Source organism: Ambystoma mexicanum, chromosome 13 (genome assembly GCF_040938575.1).
Source record: "Ambystoma mexicanum isolate Mex_15411 chromosome 13, UKY_AmexF1_1, whole genome shotgun sequence".
In the NCBI taxonomy this organism is placed as follows: domain Eukaryota; kingdom Metazoa; phylum Chordata; class Amphibia; order Caudata; family Ambystomatidae; genus Ambystoma; species Ambystoma mexicanum.
In genome coordinates this window covers 742,007,288-742,020,510 of record NC_090938.1, presented here as the reverse complement: position 1 = coordinate 742,020,510, position 13,223 = coordinate 742,007,288, and the positions used below count along the sequence as shown (strand labels likewise).

The window sequence follows — 13,223 nt, the reverse complement described above, 5'->3', positions numbered from 1 at the left end:
GCTGTGCCACTTGACCGGCTACAGTGAAGTGGCACAGCGAGTAGAGCGCTTGATCGGCTACAGACCGGTTAAATTATTTCTATTAACCCACCCTGTGTCGTCTGCCTTTTTCAGAGCCCTCTAAACGACAGGGGATCAATTCGGCGGTGATAGTGCGCGGTAGAAAACAATATGCCACATTAAACGAACAAGTACAACTTGAGCGGGCTTTAATGCTACGCTATTGTTATTATATTTCGGTATAAAATAATCTAAAGGGTTACTTACATTACATTTGCAATTTCCATTGTCTACGAGTAGTGCAGTGCCAAAATACGACTCTGCGTGTGCCAACGATCTTTCTCATAGTGATATAATATATAAAAGTGGTTTCGTTTCAGAAATGTCATCCTTATCGTGTCTTACGTTTTTGCAACACTCCTTCAAAAGAAGTCTTTTAGCACAATCCCTGTCTGTCAAGGTCAAAACACAATAGAACCTTATAGGGCGAGTCGTGGGCCTATCCGGGCCGCAAGCAAAAAATGGAAGCAGCTGTCCTTCACTGTGAACGAGCATAAATTCTTACTTTGCAACATTCTGTGTAAAGCCATCTGTGAGAAGTTGGTTTTTGCACTCCATGTTTGTATATTGTTTGAGTGCTAATAAAAAAAAGTTTGTTTAGGGGACGTTATGGTTCTAAGTAAAGCCGAAAACCCCCTGAAATTCAGCAGTTATGGTAAGATAAGCAACCATAACTCGCGCCACCACCGTGCACTGCTAAGACTAACACCCAGGACATCAAAGATGACATCGCAAATGTCATTGATGACATCACTGATGACATCACATGTGTATGTACTTTTCATGAAATTTGTGTACTAGGGATTTTTTTTATAATGTTGCGAAAAAAGTGTCAAGGATCATTGCAATAAATATCATACCGTAATTAGTGCTTTGAACGATGCATTGATATAAATAGCATTGTATTATGGGGTTCTATCTAGTATACTGAGCTACTAATGGAGAAACATAGCATTGTCTGCAGTGTACAAGATGAAAGTATAATATTTGTAATGTTAATATGTTGAATAATGAAATGATAATTGTCCTGAAATGTTCGAAAATAAACAAAATGGGGGTGTTCTGAGGACGTTCTTCGTATTGTGTGACTGCTTAGCTGTATGCAATGAGGGAATGGCACAGAGAGTAAAGTGGAAATGGTAGAAGGGGTGTCGAAGAGTTACGCGGTCTGCGGACACCGCAGCTGTCCGTGGACAGGGCATGCTACATCCGGGGTTTTCCAGCAAATCCAACATGGAAAGAAGACTGTACGGATCAGCCAATCAGATGTCGAGGTTGTGGATTTGTGTTGAAAGAGACTGTGTGCAGTGAAGATGGCAGAAGTAGAGAAAGTGAGGGTGTTGGTGCTTGGAGATATGTTTGTGCATGGTTTACAACAGTACGCTCAATGCAGGCATGTTGAAAAGAACTTTGATGTGAAAGGAGTGGAGGTGGTGTGGAGCACTGTGCCTGATTGCAATGTACAGGGAATTGTACAAGTTTATGAGGATATGTCCACGATGAACAGTCCGCATGTGGTAGTTTTGCACTATGGTGCTTTCCATTTGGGCAACGTCAGTGCCCCTACTTTGTTGGCTGATTTGGAACGCTTGGTTCAAGCCGTAATGAAGATCCTTCCAAATGCGAAAGTAATTTTTTCTGGATTACTACCTAGGGCAATATGGGACAATAGTTCAGTTTTTTGTCCTCAGCAAAACATTGCTAGGTGTGTCATCAACCGAGGCATGTGTGCCTTCATGCTTAGAGCTGGTATGTTCTTCTGTAATAATGAGAATATTGATGCCAGTAATACTGTTAATTTTAAAGAAGATGGCATCTCTTTATCTTTTATGGGAAATGCCTTTCTATTTTGGAATGTAAGGGTTGCTTTGGAGAAGGTTATGTGAAGATTTTAGGAGTAAAGTAAGAAAAGAAAACAAGAATAAAAATACAAAATAACAGGTGTCTGTCAAGCATCTGTAAAAAAAACAAAAAAAAATGCTCTTTTCAGAGCCAACTTCAAAGGGGAAACGGGGCACACTATTTAAATTTACATTCACCACGCTCAGATTCTCGATATGTCCGCGGACATGACGGTAGTCCCCGGACATCAAAATCACTACGTGGGGGCTCAGTATGTTCTATGTTACATGTATATGAAGTCAGGGATATTATGGTTAAGTTGTGCTACTAAAAACCTATGAAATTCAGTAAAAAAACTTTGTTAAAGGGACGTTATGGTTAAGTTGTGCTACTAAAAACCTATGAAATTCAGTAAAAAAACTTTGTTAAAGGGACGTTATGGTTCAAAGTAAAACCGAAAAACCCCTGAAATTCGGCAGTTATGGTAAGATAAGCAACCATAACTCGCGCCACCGTGCACTGCTAACACTAACACCCAGGACATCAAAGATGACATCACAAATTTCATTGATGACATCACTGATGACATCACATGTCTGGCTCCCCCTTTTTTTCCTTTACTGACATATCAAGGCCACATGGTTTTGCTCAGTAACAGTCAAGGGGCCTCATTACGACCCTGGTGCTAAGGGATTACCGGTACCGGTAAGGGTACTGGTACCGGTAATCCCTTAGTGCCTGATTACAAGGTCCCTTTGCGGGTTCCCACCTTAACGGCTGGTTTTACCAGACGTTAAGGATTGGACCCGCAAAGGGACCTTGGTGCTAATTAAGGTACCTTCACAGTACGCAAAACTCTAATAAGAAAGCAGTTATCATTTCACTATTCAACATGGCAAGATTATGAATATTGCACCTTCATCATGTATGCTGCACACACTGCCTATGTTTCTGCATAAGTAGCTTACTATACTGGATAGACCTTCATAATAGAATGCTATTTATATCAATGCATTGCTTAATGCACTAATTAGCTCATGATATTTATCCCAATGATCCTTGACAGTTTTTGGTCAGCATTATAAGAATCCCTTGTACAGAGTTTTTATGAAAAGTAAATGCACATGATATGTCATCAGTGATGTCATCAATGACATTTGTGATGTCATCTTTGATGTCATGGGTGTTAGTGTTAGCAGTGCACGGTGGCGCGAGTTATGGTTGCTTATCTTACCATAACTGCCGAATTTCAGGGGTTTTTCGGTTTTACTTTGAACCATAACGTCCCTTTAACAAAGTTTTTTCACTGAATACATATATATATATATACACATATATATATATATATATATTCAGTAAAACAACTTTGTTATGGTTCCAAGTAAAACCGAAAAACCACTGAAATTGGCTAGTTATGGTAAGCTAAGCAACCATAACTCGCGCCACCAAAGATGACATCACAAATGTCATTGATGACATCACTGATGACTTCACATGTCTAGCTCCCTCTTTTTTCCTTTAGTGATATATCTATGCCAGAACAAAAAAATCAAAAAGTACTATATTTGTAGACTTATACTTCAAATATGTTCTTACAGTTATTCATTTGGGGTTCACTCGCAGCATATGAAACATATACATAGGGAAAATACAGACTTGAAAGATAACAATGCTTTCTGTGTATGAAGACAATCATTAAGGTTATCAACACTTTCTTATTGTTCTGCTGTTTTTTAATTACTGTATTGTCTCTGGATATGCTCATATTTGTAGTCGCATTACTTTCTTTAGGGTGCGGTCACATCATGTCATAGTTATACATAGGGAAGTAGTAGGTTTGAAGCAGAACAAGCGTTTCTGTGCATAAAGATAATCAGTTAGGTTATGAACACTTTCTGGTTCTACTGCTGCTATTTTGCGTACTTCACTTTCCCTGTATATACTCATATTTGTATGTGTTGTTGTATCTTTGTGTTTTGTATGTAATAATTAAATTATATAGTAAGTGGGTTTTATTAGCTACTTATTACATGTTGCACAGTACACAAAACTCTAATAAAAAAGCATTTATCATTTCACTATTCAACATGGGAAGATTATGAATATTGCACCTCCATCATGTATGCTGCACACAATGCTTATGTTTATACATGAGTAGCTTATTATACTGTAAAGAACTTCATAATACAATGCTATTTATATCAATGCATTGCTTAATGCACTACGTACCTCATGATATTTATTCCAATAATCCTTCACACTTTTTAATCAACATTACTATAAGAATCCCTTGTACAGACTTTTCATGAAAAGTAAATGCACATGTGATGTCATCAATGACATTTGTGATGTCATCTTTGATGTCCTGGGTGTTAGTCTTAGCAATGGACGGAGGTGGCGCGAGTTATGGTTGCTTAGCTTACCATAACTAGCGAATTTCAGGTTTTTTTTGGTTTTACTTGGAACCATAATGTCCCTTTAACAAAGTTTTTTTACTGAATTTCCTAGGTTTTTAGTAGCGCAACTTAACCATAACGTCCCTTTAACAAAGTTTTTTACTGAATATATATATATGATATGGTATGATATGATATAACAGTATTGTTGTACTGTTTAAATTGTTTAAACTTGGTAACCTGCTTTTATGTATTTTAACACACTATTGATACATCTTATTTATTAGATATGCATGGTGGCAACTATGAATTTGACACTGATTGTGATTAATTGCCGATTGATTGTTGATCGTTTGATACAGTGGCTTTCTAACTATTTAACTATCAATGTCAATAAGTATATGTGTAAATGCATGTAATCTCTGGTTTTACTTCTGTGTATTGCTTTTTTGTGTATTACTTATTGTATATATATATTGATTGCTCCTGAGGGAAGATGGAGAACTGGAAGAGGGTGAACTTGAAGATGACGGAGATGAGGAGGCAGCCCAAGAGGCTTCTGCTCCTGAGGGAAGATGGAGAACTGGAAGAGGGTGAACTTGAAGATGACGGAGGTGAGGAGGCAGCCCAAGAGGCTTCTGAAGAATCAGAGAAGAGTGAAAAGGAAAAGACTGAAAAGAGTGAAAAGCAGCCAAGTAATTCAGACGAGGAGAAAGCGCACCGGAGAATGAAGCGAAAAAGGAGGAAGGAGCGCGAAAAGGAAGAGGAGATCGAAGAAGAAACGGAAATCCAAACACAAGGCATGGGTTTGGGAGTGGGTGAAAGGGATTCAAGATGCTTTGTTTTGGTTTGCCTTGGTGGAGCTTACTCTTCTCTTAACAGATCTTGTTGTGGAAGATTAGAATAGGTGTCTATGCAAAGACAGCAGATTAAAGCCATCCTTAATTTATGAGGTGAACCATTAACCTTGCGTCCTGGCCCCTGCGAGGTGAGTGTCCCCCTTCTCGCAATGTGCCCTCCCAGCTTCACCTTTTTATTTCTGCTGTTTGCATCCTCCTTCTGAATTTCCTTTTTCTACGGCCTCTGCCGTACCTGGCCCTCATATGCGACCTCTGCCCTGCCCTTTTCCCCTTTTTTTCTGTTATTTTCTGCTGTTTGCATCCATCGTCTGCCTTTCCTTTTTCTACGGCCTCTGCCGTATCTGGCTCTCATATGCGACCTCTGCCCTGCCCTTTTCCCCCTCTTTTTCTGTTATTTTCTGCTAACTGCAACCTTCGTCTGCCTTTCCTTTTTTCTATGGTGTCTGCTGTACCTGGCTCTCATATGCGACCTCTCCCTTGCCCAGTTTCCCTCTTTTTCTGTTCTTTTCTGCGGTTTGCATCCTTCGTCTGCCTTACCTTTTTTTACAGCCTCTGCCATACTTGGCTTCATATACAACCTCTCCTCTGCCCTTTTCCCTCTTCTTTCTGTTTTTTTCTGCTGTTTGCATCCTTCGTTTGCCTTTTCTTTTACTACGCCTCTGCCGAATCTGGCTCTCATATGCAACCTCTCCCATGCTCTTTCCCGCCCCCGACCTGGATAACCTACAGCTGATTGGCCTTTCCTTCAGAGGAAGGCAAACCACCTTCTGGGACCAGGACTGCTCCACTCCATCTTGCGCCCTGGCCCCTGCGAGGTGAGTGTCCCCCTTCCCGCACTATGCACTCCCTGCTTCCCCTTTTTTTCTGCTGTTTGCATCCTTCTTCTGCCTTCCCTCCATTTCTCACTTTTTCCCCTGTTTTCTCACTACGATCCTCGGCAACCCCCCTCCTCCATCTTGTCTCCATTTCTGTCTTTAATTCGTCTCTTTTTGCTCTTTGCACTATTTCCCCCGCTTTCTCGCTCCGCTTCTTCTTCTACTCACCTCGCGCTCCTCTGTCCTCCCCGATAGGCCAGTTTTAACTGCCTTCTGCCCTTATGAAGGGAGCGACACATAGTGCGACCCCCACCATTCGGATTGATTGAATTGTAACTCTGCCCTCCCTCGCTTGCAAAGCAGCCAGCTTGCTGGTTCTTCCTTTCTCCGGCCTCCCTTCCCCTGCCACTGCTCTCTCGATTGGCCACTCAGGGCAGCCTTGCCCAGGCAGCCCTCGGCTAAGGGCCCCAAGGCAAAGGGCAGCTCCTACAGAAGCATCTCCAGATGCTGTCGGCCGGTGTCAGCAGGGGAAGCAGGCAGCCGCCAACCAGCAGCGACAGACAAAGTAGGTGTGGAGACAGGGGCACAGCAATCACTGCGCCCCTCTAAACTGTCCCACCTCTCTCCTACCTTATCTTCCCCACCACCCATTAACTTGAAGCCTGCATGATGTACCACTCTCTTTTTAGCAACTGTTAACCCCATATATATCCACTAAGCTGTCAACTGTATTGCCTAGCCATCTCTCACATCTAGATGAACTGTACCGTGACTGTGCTAGCCACTCCTGGAAGAACTGTGAGCATTAGCTTGCATTACACTTAGATAGAATTGTGAATACTAGCTTGCGTCACATTTAGATAGAATTGTGAATATTTTCTTGCGTCACATTTAGATAGAATTGTGAATATTGTGTCACATCTAGACAGGGTTGTGAATATTAGCCAGTGCCACATTTAGATGGAATTGTGAATATTAGCTTGCGACACATTTAGATAGAATTGTGAATATTAGCCTGCGTCACATCTAGACAGGATTGTGAATATTAGCATGTGCCACATTTAGATAGAAATGTGGAGATATTCACGCGCCACATCTAGAAAGAATTTGGAAATTAGCATACATCACATCTAGGTAGCGATGCCACTAACCAACCCACTAAAAATCTCACCCCTCGGGATACACCTCTCAAACTCTAACCAAACACAACCACACCTCTAAAGCACACCAAACCGTATAAATGTCACTACACCGCAACAACAAAACAAATAAAAAAATAGTCCATAGGTGCCCCTCTGCGAGAACAAACACGGCCCATTGACCTGTTCTTTGGGAAGGTGCCCACTCGAGAGTCCGCAGCCACACTTTAGCTCACTGTACCTTTCACAGATGGGAAATATGCCTTTGCATATCAGTCTTTGTCCCGCCCACATGGGGAGTCCAGCATCGAAATGCTATGGCAATTCCTTTCTGAACAAGAGTACCAACAGCAACCCCATACACTTGTTTCAGCCTTGTTGGGCCTCATCAGTGAGGTGGAGCTGTGCCTCTCTGAGCACAGTGAGCAAGGGGTCCACGTCTGGATGACCCTAGGAAACCTAGGGTTACTAAACCTAAGTCCCTTAAATAATCAAATCCCACATAGCCTTGCACAATAATCAAATCACACATAGCCTTGCACAACAGAACACGACGGCTGCCAACCAAAAACCACACCTGAGCTCACAGAAGAGTGTTAACCGAACTGAAGCTGCCAACAGCACATCACTGCTCTCTTGCACTTTTCCCGCTCGGTCCTGCTAACTCACCCCACCCCCTTTCCTTTTCATATCCGCCAGAGCGCCAGGGGACCACTCCGGTGGTGATAGTGCGCAGTACAATTGTCCTTTAACATTAACATGTGTAAAGTTTTAAATTAAAACTATAACACATTAAATTAATAGAATAAAGATACATTTTGAATGAGAGACCTGCGGGGAGGACAGGGGAGGCTCGGACTCTCTACATTCTGATACATTTTGAATGAGAGACCCGCAGGGAGGAGAGGGTGGGCTGGGGAATGTCAACATTCTGAATGAGAGACCCCCAGAGAGGAGAGGGTGGGCTGGGGACCTCTACATTCTGATACCTTTTGGATTAGAGACCCTCAGGAGGAGAGGCTGGGCTCAGGAATCTCTACATTCTGATACATTTTGAATGAGAGACCCCCAGGGAGGAGGCGGTGGGCTTGGGAATCTCTACCTTTAGATGATAGACTCTCAATGACAGACCCCCGCGGAGGAGAGGGTGGGCTCGGGAATCTCTGCATTCTGATATATTTTGAATGAGAGACCCACGTGGAGGAGAGAGTAGGCTCAGGAACCTCTACATTCTGATACATTCTGCATGAGACCCCCAGGGAGGAGAGGGTGGGCTGGGGAATCTCTACATTCTGATACATTCTCAATGAGAGACCCCCAGGCAGGAGAGGGTGGGCTAGCGAATCTCTACATTTGGATACATTCTGAATGAGAGCCTCCCGGGGAGGAGAGGGTGGGCTGGGGAATCTCTACATTCTGAATGAGAGACCCCGGGGGAGTAGAGGGTGGGCTCGGGAATCTTTACATTCGAATACATTTTGAATGAGAGCCCCCAGGAGAGGGTGGGCTGGGGAATCTCTACATTCGGATACATTCTGAATGCGAGACCCCAGGGGAGGAGAGGGTGGTGTGAGGAGTCAGGAATGAGAGTCGCATACAAGTCAGCCATGTTTTGGGTTAAAGACTTTTATTGAAAATAAAAGGGTTGGGAAAAGGCTCCTGTGACCCAGCACTAAGAGGAATTTACCTACCTAAAACCAAAACTAAAGATCTGTCTGAGTCAGGAAGTCAAAACAAACTGCCCAGTGTCCAAATCTCTATTCTGACCCTCACACTAAAACTAAACTCTAAGGTGAAAAAGTGAATTGTCTTTAACCTTAAGTGATTTGAAAAAGTGTTCGTAAAGTAAGAGGACTAAAATAATAACATTTTCCTTCAAGGATGACGTTCTTGACTCCAGAGGGTAATTCCCTTTCCCTGGATTCTTCTTTACTCCTTGAGGGTGTTTCACACACAACTGTTCTTTGGGTCTCTTTATACACTTGAGATTGTCTGGTGTACTCTCCGGCCAGGACTTCTACTTCATACATTTGAGATTGCCTGGTGTACTCTCCGGCCAGGACTTCTACTTCATACACTTGAGATTGCCTGGTGTACTCTCCGGCCAGGACTTCTACTTCATTCACTTGAGATTGCCTGGTGTACTCTCCTGCCAGGACTTCTACTTCATCGGGTCTTCCTCCCGTTCCAAAAGCTGCTTGCATATGATATTGGATAATGTATCTTCTTGATATATTATCTTTGTTCAGCTGTTTTCATATTGACACTGTGTACATTTGCACGTTAGAAAGGGGTTTATTTTCGATTTAAATGCCCTTTCCTCAACATGTCCATCTCTCTGCTTTCTCTCAGGTATTGAACCTTCAATTGTTAGCTTTTGGCGCTCTCGCTGACACGCCCTGGTGTCCCCATTGCTCTCAGGAGGACTCACTGGTCTCTGTAGGCGTTGGTTTTGTCTTTCACGGGCGGCCGGTGAAGGAATCCCTGCAGTCTCAATCTCACGGTCTGCTTTCCTTGGTTCAGCGGGTCCTTCTCGGCTGCCACTCGGCATGCCTGCTGTTCTCTCGGCTCCGGTAAGCAGAATACTGCTTTTCACCTTCTGTGAACGCACAGGAGTTCCTCACCGGCTTCCGGCATCCTCGTAGTGTCCCATGGCTTAGCAGTTCCTTCTTCCTCTGGTGGTGCAACGCCTGGCCCCACCACACCAGCTCTGGTTTCTAGTCTCTCCGCCTCGCGCATAGAGGTGCAACACTCTCTCACCAGTCGCCACAGCAGCTGCCTTCCATTCTCAGTTTGGGATGCTTAAATTTCCCGGGCACAGGTGTGTGTCTGGAAACACTAGAGCGCTCACTAGGTCGGCAGTCTTTCCTATTCCACATTGCTCGATCTGTCTTCTTCGTCGCAGTACTTCGTGAACTCAGGGAATAGAAGTCCAATGATTTTGGATGAGCATTAAAAGGTTTTGATGGTAAATCACTTTTGATGGACTGATAAGTGGAATTGAAAAAAAGTAATTGCATCAGATTGGCAAGGTTGGTTCACAGATCTGATCAAAGGGGTTTCCCTGCTCTTCATGGGAAAGCGAGTGTAAACATGGCAATACGCCATGAGGTTTTCAGACATGGGGAGGTTATTCTCAAAGGAACATGGGGAATACCATGTCTCACCCGATGGAGCCATGACAGCTCCCCGGAGGCTATATCCTCCCATGTGATACTCCCTCATACTACCACCTCCAGGGTTAGGATCAGGTAGCGGCTGCCGTCCCCTTGCCACATGAGAGGAGATTACCACCAGGAGATCAGTGATGACTCAACCGGATTCATCACAGTGGGCTTGGGAATTTATACATCCTGATACATTTTGAATGAGAGACCCCCGGGGAGGAGAGGGGTGGGCTCCGGGGATCGCTACAATCTGATACATTTTGAATGAGAGACCCCCCCAGGGAGGAGATAGGGGGCTCTGGAATCTCTACATTCTGATACATTTTGAATGAGAGACCCTCAGGGAGGTGAGGGTGGGCTCGGGAATCTCTACATTCTTAATGAGAGACCCTCTGGGAGGAGAGGGTGGGCTCAGGAATCTCTACCTTTAGATGATAGATTCTGTGTGAGAGACTGCCGGGGAGCAGAGGGTGGACTCAGGGATATCTACATTCTGATGCATTTTGAATGAGAGACCCCCAGGGAGGAAAGGGTGTGCTCGCAAATCTCTACATTCTGATACATTCTGATACATTCTGAATGAGAGACACCCCAGGGAGGAGAGTGTGGGCCTGGGAATCGCTACAGTCTGATACATTTTGAATGAGAGACCCCCAGGTATATCTACATTCTTATGCATTTTGAATGAGAGACCCCTGCGGATTAGAGGGTGGACTCGAGAATGTCTACACTCTGAATGAGAGACCCCCGGGAAGGAGAGAGTGGGCTCGGGAATATCTACATTCGGATACATTTTGAATGAGAGACCCCCGGGGAGGAGAGGGTGGTGTGAGAAACCTGAAGGTGTCTAACTTATTAGTCCCCGGGGATCTGTCATCCAGGTGGCCAGGACGTGGCCATCGCTATGGGATCCAGTTCCTGGGGGTGGACCAGTGCAGGAGGATCACCTGGGTGAGGGGTCTTCGAGGAGTGGAAGTGGGACACTGAAGGGTGAGCGCGCTGTATCCCCTTCCTCATAACACCTTTTCCCCATCCTACTCTCTAGGATATCTAGAAACTCAACCCCCCACCCCCTTTTTGACACAAACACTTTCTCACAGACTGATTACCATGAAAGACAACGGACTAACAGCCGTATACCTGACATGTCCCAACACAAGAGTCAGGCAGAGTCTGGCAATTGCCACTAATTACACACACACCTGACTGCCTTTTGCCTTCCCCATAGGAATAAAAGGCAGAGCACGAGAACACATTCTAGGCAAGGCCAAAAGCATGAGGAAGCAGCGATTCCAGGACGGCAGTTCAAAAGAAGGAGAAAGGCGGCGAGACCTGAAAGGACGTCAAGGAGGGAGTTGCCTTTGCCCTTTTCAACCCAGACCCGCAAAGCCTCTGACAAAAGAAATATAAGACTGGAATTGCAGCTGGCGAATGGTGTGACGGATGTCAGCGGTACATGGAACCCTCCCGCACGGATTGCCAAGGCGGGGAGACGAGGTTGCCATCGTGATACCGTCCTTGACTCCAGCGGCAAAAGAAACACCAATGAGTTCAGCACAGCCGGTGAGTCGGAAGAACCGGATAGGGGGCCAGACTGTATTAGGCTCAAGGTTGCAGTGGCAACATTAAGAAGATTAAAGCTACAAAGCTCTTTTGTGATTGAACTTGGTACCAGAGATAGACTGGTCCGGCGTCACGTGGGCACTCGTTCGGAGGCCTCTGGCTGTTACAACCTGTCCTGAACAAAGAGACTGTTGAATGGAAAAGGTATAGAAACAACAAGTACCAAGATGCCATAGGGAAGGCGGACGTGAGGTGTCATGGTGGTCATACAAGTGTCCAGCCAAATCCCTTGTACAATCGAAAAAAGTCCTTGACACGTTGATAAATGTTTAAGTATCCGAGGGAATTGTGAAACAGGCGTTTGCGCCCGACTGAGGAAAACGCTGTAGCAAACCCGTGGGTGTGTGAAACCCGCACTTGTCAGACACTAAGAGCGACCCAGCGAGACATGATTGCCCTTCGGAAGTCTCTGTGAGTGAAGTTGGCAAGTGCTTTGGAAGGTCTGAGCCCGGATGAGGGGGACCTAAACTAACTGGATGTTTAAAAAGACATTGAGACTCTCTGATATTACAGGTAAAGAGATTTCGATTGAAAATGCAGCAGATTGTGATGACAAACGTGAACGCGACTGAGGGATGTCCACAGTGAGTGGTTGGTCTGAGCCCGACTGAGGGAGGCTAACATTGTGAGAAGGATCGGAGCCCGGCTGAGGGGGATCCACGGGTGAAGAGTAATCGCCCGACGTAAAAAGAAATAGAAGGAACTTTTATTTTGTCATTTTGTGATACATCAGGCCCACTGAAGCCAGAGACTTTGCATGAAAGATTCTCGGACACAGATGGTCCTGATATAAAAATAAAAAAAACTGTAACCTTGTGCTGGAGAAGCACAGAAGTGTGCTGTGCTCACAAGTCCCGTCTTGCCCCGTGCTAGAAAACGTGGGAAAGAGACCCCGGCAATAACATCCTGACTTATCATTTTGTGAACACTTCTTTCTTTCTTGTGAACATTATCCCACACATATTTTCTAACATAGCAGTAAGGATTGGCAATAGGTTTCTTGGTATAGGCCTTTTTTATTTGATTAGACTCCACTTGGACAGTATTATTATCATTTGATGGTCATAGCTTGCTCCCATTTTAGATTTATGTTTAGATAAGGCATTTATCTCACCCATTGTACAGTTTAATTAACACCCTTGAACTGTGATCACTTGTGTCTTTCTTGCTTTGATACCATGGCTGTCTTACAGTGGGTACAGGGATCTCTACATTCTGATACATTCTTGTTATTGTTATTGTTATTTTGCACTTATATAGCGCCTTATATACCATTGGTATGGTCTGAAGGCGCTGGTAGGTTGAACGCCCTTGGGAACCG

General features: G+C 44.4%; 1 protein-coding gene across 4 annotated transcripts in view; it reads right to left on the bottom strand.

Annotated features, from left to right (window-relative positions):
• Positions 1–13,223, bottom strand: part of LOC138521878 (E3 ubiquitin-protein ligase TRIM39-like) — a 164,476-nt gene that overhangs the window by 91,714 nt on the left and 59,539 nt on the right. The window lies entirely within an intron of this gene.